The sequence below is a fragment of the Zerene cesonia genome, chromosome 10, assembly GCF_012273895.1.
Source record: "Zerene cesonia ecotype Mississippi chromosome 10, Zerene_cesonia_1.1, whole genome shotgun sequence".
Lineage (NCBI taxonomy): Eukaryota > Metazoa > Arthropoda > Insecta > Lepidoptera > Pieridae > Zerene > Zerene cesonia.
In genome coordinates this window covers 3,579,531-3,586,720 of record NC_052111.1, presented here as the reverse complement: position 1 = coordinate 3,586,720, position 7,190 = coordinate 3,579,531, and the positions used below count along the sequence as shown (strand labels likewise).

General features: G+C 33.2%; 1 protein-coding gene across 1 annotated transcript in view; it reads right to left on the bottom strand.

Moving 5' to 3' along the window:
• The window catches only part of LOC119829457 (protein grainyhead-like), a 105,965-nt gene extending 100,258 nt beyond the window's left edge, over positions 1–5,707 (bottom strand). The window contains exon 1 of the mRNA XM_038351964.1: positions 5,603–5,707. The gene's annotated coding sequence lies outside the window, so the exon portion shown is untranslated. The remainder of the gene's footprint in view (positions 1–5,602) is intronic.
• Positions 5,708–7,190: the final 1,483 nt, after the last annotated feature.

Below are 7,190 nucleotides of genomic sequence, written 5' to 3'. Positions count from 1 at the left end.
AAACCGCGGGGCGCAGCTAGTATAATATAATATTACATCATATGCATGTATGATATTTGTATTTTATTAATAATAGGTGATCTCCAGCATAGACTTAATAACGCTTATTCATGTATTAATACCATCCCGTGGGAGAGCCACTGCAAATCATACACATGGTAATTTTTCACCAAAATTCTTTGTATATGCAATTATAAGTGCATTTTGCTCGAGTGTCTGTCATTAACTTAAACGTACGATGTTATTTTAAGGGCCGTAATGGTCGGTCCAGCGAGCCGATGTTTTTTCCGAGCGCGGCGCTCACGGAAAGTTATGCATTTAAACGCTTGAATTATGAAATTACAGTATCGAGTGTAAACATGAGTATACGTTAAACGCTACGAGATAAACGCTTGGCTATAATTTTTATTTTATCTAGGTTGCCAATAAGTTTATCTCATGGACAAAGAAGTAAGTCATAAATATTATTTCAACAATGTATATAGAATGCAATCAAAATGAAAGGATGCGTTTTTTGTTACCGAACGCCAATAGTTTGTTACGTAAGTTCGACACCCAGAAACAATAGGGGTTCATAGATCAAATCGTTATATTGATTCACAAAGCGTAAATTCATTCTGTTATGACAGGCAAGCATAAATTCGCAACGGGGCTACAGAGGCTGCGAGACAATAGACATCTCCCTTTAGAAGTTAGAGACATTATCATAGGCCGGTATAACGCTTGTGGACACAGGACTATGAAAGGGTTAGACACAACAATGCGATGGGGTTGCAAATTTCTTATTTAATCATCTTAGAGACAAAATGGTCAATATTGTACCGTGTGAACTCAAAAATGGGACTTTTTTATGTATTATGAAGTACTTAGTGAAATAATTATGAAGTAATATAGATATGAGCCTCTTTGAATTTTAATGAACCATTGAAAAATTCTAAATAAATAATTAAAATAATAAATCTTAATAAATAATTATAATTATTATAAAATAATAAACCAAAATATAAAAAGACGGAGCCGATACATGCTTCTCAGAGAAATTACCCATAATAAACGGAACCCGGTTAATCTAAGTAATAAACAAAAAAATATATTACAGGTGGTCTACCACAGTAGAGTCGTGGTACAGTAGAGTGAAATTATTTTCATTTGTTGTTTGCATGTAACAATATTTGTTTCGTCAGTGCAAAACTATAATCTGTTGTGCATTTGCAATCGGTTGCAGAAAATTTCCATAATTCTCCATTTTTATTACTTGTTGGACATATGAAAATATTTATAATTGATCCAGCTGTTTTTATGTTTCCATTCCATTTGAAACGAAACTATAATCCCCTAGAAATATATATGTAATCAAGTACTGTAATATAGATTTAAAAAATTAAATACACCACCTGCAAATAACCACAAATTACGGGTTTCATACGCAGCGGGCTACCTCAGCAGCAGCAGTACCAGTATTACAATAGCGTTATAGCAAATGGTATGACGCTGATTGCCAAATTATAGGGTAAGGTGACAAAACCACAGGCTAATGAAACAATCTGTATTTGGTCATTGGATGTTGCTTTTTACCCCATTGATAACATTTGAATTATATAATTTAAGCTACGCACAGGTTACATGTATACTACGTATATGTACAAATATGTCTTAAAGTAATGTTGGTATTGTTTAAAGACACCATGAACTTATTCCATAAAGATTACAAATGTTATCAATCAATTTTGGCTAAATAATAATATTGGGCACATAAATATAATACGCCTGCGGTAAAAATATAATTACGAGTATGCGAATACGTTAATGACAACAAACGCCGCTTGCACAAAAACCCTAAAGCGCCGTAGACCCTAATGAAGGGTTAACTGTAAGAAACCATTATAAAAAATTAAGAATCGCCCCGATGAGCCATTATCTTCGCAAGTTAAAAATAATATGGTCATAGGGTAATGTACATTCATGCGAGCCACGTCCAAGAGCGCATTTGAATATTTCTTTGTTTGCTACCCCCTGCCTGCGCCGGACTTCACACGCTCCTAGAGCTCTCGGCAGGTACCGCGGACACCCTTACCTAATCGCTCCCTAGCCTGAAGCTATCCGTACTGCTGAACTGCGATCGAAACGTTTCGAACTTATTTGTGTGTACTATTCAATACAATCATTCATTAAATTAAAATAAAATGTTGTTTAGATTATAGACCTATAAATTTATTTGACTAATATGAGAAAATTTACTTTAATATTTATGACATTTTAGAAGCGCTTGTAATTCCATCAACAGTAACTATCTTCACTGCTTATCTTAATGTATTCTTACACTGCACACGAGTTATTTAATAACACATTAGACTGCTTAAAAATTAACGGTGTTGATGTGTTACAGTACACCGCGTTTGTCGCGACGCATCAAATTAGCTAACATCAAAAATTCAAGTGTCAAAATTCGTCAATCTCACTCTATTATAGATCAACCGACATTGTTCAAAACTGTTAAGGCTAATAATAAGAAACATATTACTGCAAACAATTGTAATTTATTAAGAAATAATTAATTAAATAACTAAGATTCACTTGCATTAAAAAAATAATTTGTTTGTACAAAGAAATGTAAAAGATTACAAGTAAGAAGTAAATTAATACTATAACAAAACTTTGTCGAATTAAGCGCTGACTAAAAGTACAAGCAAGCTTTCGTTTCAATCGAGTGTCATGTTTTGGAATTAAAAGCCATTTAAAAATGTTAAGAGAACCTCATAAATATAACATTCCGGGCCGTTGCACAACCGCTCTCATCTACTATTAAGATAAACTAATCTTCCATTACTATGAATTTATCTGAATAGTAATGGTTGATTTGATATTATAGTTGAACATGTTTTGCGCCAACGCAGCGTTTTGCAAGATGTCAAATTGAACTGTGTAATTGCAGAGTTCATTAAGCTATGTTGAACATAATTTTACCGAGCCAATTAATTTACTGGGTGTTGCTTTGGAACTTAATATGACCAATGTAAGTATAAAAAACAAAGATGTTGTCAATTTTGTGTATAAGAATATCTTAACTAGTACAAAAACATAATACAATTGCAATCAAAATAAAAATAAAACATTGCATTATTGTGTCAAGATGTCTATGGTTATGATTCAAACAGTTCGGTACTTAGAGAAGTGTAACATCGGTACTCGATAGGATTGCGTGTCATGTGACATTCGTTGCTGATAGTGACTATAGAGTCGTGTTGGCCTTAGAAAGCTCGCGCACCAATAAATATTCGTCCGATTATGATCTACGGCGCGTAGCCCGTAGCCACAATACATTCAGTGAGTATGAATCAGACTTCCACTTTACTATGATATTCAACAGTAGTTCATCTTACCTTCATAAATTTGCTGATACAATGTATGATTATAAAGATTTATAGTTTTTGAAAGCTAATGGTATGAAGCTTTCACAAAACGGTTATAGGTAATTTAATAAACGGTGAATGTGTGTATGTAATAGATACTTATATAAAGATCTAAAAAAATGGCAGCATAAAACTTCTATGTTATCATTTATTAATCTGGATCTTGTTATCTTTATAATGCTACCAACAATATCATGGAGTCATTAATATAATTGATCATTATTAAATATAAAGTTTTGATCGTTACTTCTTAATATAATATAAAATATAACATTAAAACATATAGACCCAATTTTTTTAAATTATGATATTATGAAATATTGTAATGTTTTTCCTGTCAAATACATTTAATATCCATGTTTTTTGCTATTAATTAGGCTCTAATAATGATATTATATTATTCACATAATTAAAACTTCAACGATATTTGTTCGTTGGATTCATACCTCCATCACTATCACAAATTTCAAGCTATAAATATATCAATCAAATTATGTAAGTGTATGCTTGTGAAATTATTATTGGTTAAATGTGGTCTTACAGTCCACACATGTGGTCTACATGACGGTTACTTTCACGCGCGTCAGGCACACCCATGTTAATCGATCCCGTTCCTCGATGAAACCTTATTTGTTACTGCCCTCTTTCGTTGTGTATGAATATTTTAATAAAACACTTATTTTTTTTTTTTGCTTGTTGATTTACATAACTACACGATTGAGGATTCCACGAGTAGATTTTTCCAAATGATTTAAGTGCGAAAAAGCATTTTAACATAAATAACACAGTATAAATAAGGCTAGGCACGTCTCGTGAGAAAATGTCTACAACTCTATTTGCAGTTGTCTCTCTAAAGCTACACTAGGGGAGTAAATAAAAAATCAATTATTATTGGCTAAACAAAAATGTGAACGGTCGCGAGCCGATGTCGACGTTTTTAGAGAAATAAACATTAATTGTTTGCACAACGACCACCGCCATAACTAATATTTGATATTCGAAAATACTATTCTAATGTATGTCGCGGTACAAGGGTATCTACCTGACGTGTTCCAAGCATTTGACACTTTAGCGGCGCTTTTGGTCTCTGCCCATAATACGTGAGATGTTTGGAAGTTCTATGATTTACTTTAAGGCGTCATAATAAACGCGACGTACTCTTTTAATAAAAGAAAATTATTGATAAGCAACATTGCTTCGGCCTTTGCAAATTAAATGTATCTCAATGTAGTCATAATATCAACATAGCCTCGGAAATCTCAGTGTCCATATGGTGTTCACTTGTTTATCACATGATTAACATTTTGATCATAACTCTAAACGAAATCTCTGGTTAATGATTAGAATTAAATAAATTTTGATACATATTCATTAAACACCCAATAGGCGATAGTAAATATTTATGCGCGATTCTTTGAATTTTGACACAGATGCCTGCTCGCGGCATTAACTTGGTTTTTTATAATCAAATTTTAATAAATAACACATTAAGCAAAAAAACAGCTACGCTTCAGGTCTCACGGTCAAACTCGCAATAAATTTGGTAACGAGCGTCGACCAGAGTCGGCCATATCATAACGCGGAAACGTTACCTGCGCCTACGCTATTATCAAACGTAAATACCTGGGAATCATTAAATATTTAAATCGCTGTAGGGTCATTATGCGTTTAAAAGTTATTTACTTCCTTAAGATATGTATTTATTTTTAATTAAATTACATTACACTTAGTTATGTATCAACATGTTTTTAAAACATCTGAAGGTATTCAAATAATCAAGAAGGTTATTTTAGTACATAGTAAGGTATCATATGAAAAGTTGGTAAGTAGATAAGCGGTTATATATAATATATATCATAATATATACCTACATAGTACCATATACCTATACGTGATAGCATTAAAATTCATCAGAATTCTACAGCCACACTGGTATGAGGTCATAAAATTAACCAAATAAATTAATACTAAATTGAATGTTATGAATAATGAATATAAATCCTTGGGATATTCCATTAATCTTGTTGTTACTCTATCAATTAATGAATATATAGAAACAAACAATGCTCTCCATGATAATTATATAATGGTAAGTTTATAATGTTCAAGTTAAGTAAATATACATCGGTTCCTATATTTCACTATTAACAAAAGTAGTAATGATTATTAACACATTATAAAATTGAAAATACCTGTCAAACGAGTTAAGACGCGGCGCGGAGGGGGAATATAAACCCCAAATCACAATCCGAGGGCGTTTCGCATGGCGCTGGACACCGGTCAGTCGGCAGGTTTGTAAGATGAGGGTCACTTGTACACAATACGGTGTCCGGTCTATGGTCCGGGGTTGAAAATGAACAGGTTTATGGTGGTTGATATCGCAACTTGTCAGTGCGTGACCAGCGGTTGTGCGGTCCGGGTGCGATGTCGCTAGCTACTGTACTTGTGTTATGTCTGTTCGCTGGCCCCACGTACGCTTGCTCGAAACACTTGAAGAAGGGTGACAGCTCAACTCATCCTTATTATTCCGCACCATAAAGGGCCCCGACTGCCGACCGTTATATGTATTATTCTATTATTAAAAGGCCTAATAAAATAATGCTCATTGCTTTTCAGTTATTTCCCTCTGTGTCGTTGCAACAATTATTTAATGGACCGTATAGCGAAATGTTTTAGGAAAAATGAATATTATTATATAATACTGTCTGCGAGGTTCAATGAAAGCCTCGAAAGTGAAAGTTAACACACCCTGATACTGATGGACTTTCTCGAACAAAAGTCCTTAAAAGTACCTTGCATATTTTAAATTGTAGAGCTATATTACAGTGGAGTCATAATTTAAATAAGCTGCTATAAAAGCTATTAGAACTATTAATTCCACTTATATTTGAAAAAAGAATCAATTATTGTTTTTTTATATCATAGTCGGCAAAGGGACTGGTGGGTCACCTGATGATAAGCATTACCACCGAACATGAACATTTGCAGAGGCGTAAGGTCATTTGTATTTTATCTTTGATGAGATTGAGATTACCAACTTTAATATGTGTAGGATAAAGAGAGGATTGACTAGGGGAATAAAAAAAAAGAACTGGGTAAGGCAAGGAAAACGATACGCGCCTTCGAATCACTGAACGAAACATAGAAGCTACTATTTCACGCACTCATAGTAGCTGGTCCAATTCTTGTCTAATGATATGATTATGATATTCTTTGTCTTTGCATTCGATGCCTATACTCACGCCGGTATATAAACAATACTAATTCATAATTTTCATCTTAGGAAAAGCAAGCAACTAGCACCGACACAAAACTTAGTTGAAATGATGAGCACTTCCACTTTCATATCTATGATACAGTTATTTAATAATATCTTATTGCAGTTATATTTTATTTTGGTACATCTACTCTTTACAATGAAAACGCTTTTAGACTTAGAAATTTATGAATGTATTTTTATCGAATTAATTTCTGGAAATCTATGAAAGTCATGATTCTAATATCGTGAGAAAAGGTTAAACGATATTACAATTAATTGACTGAGGAAACATTAAACGTCGGCGATGGCGAGGTAATTAGATGCTTAGATTTTGTTAAACCAAAGACGCGCAGCGCGGCGGAACTCACGCCTTTCGCTCCACATAATATTGTACAGCATTTAAAAGCTTTATAAAACAAAATTTAAAAGTAGAATATAAATAATGGTATATGTACCATATGCATAGGACATACCATTAAATACCGTATATAAAGAAACCGGTAATAGCTTAAATACATCAA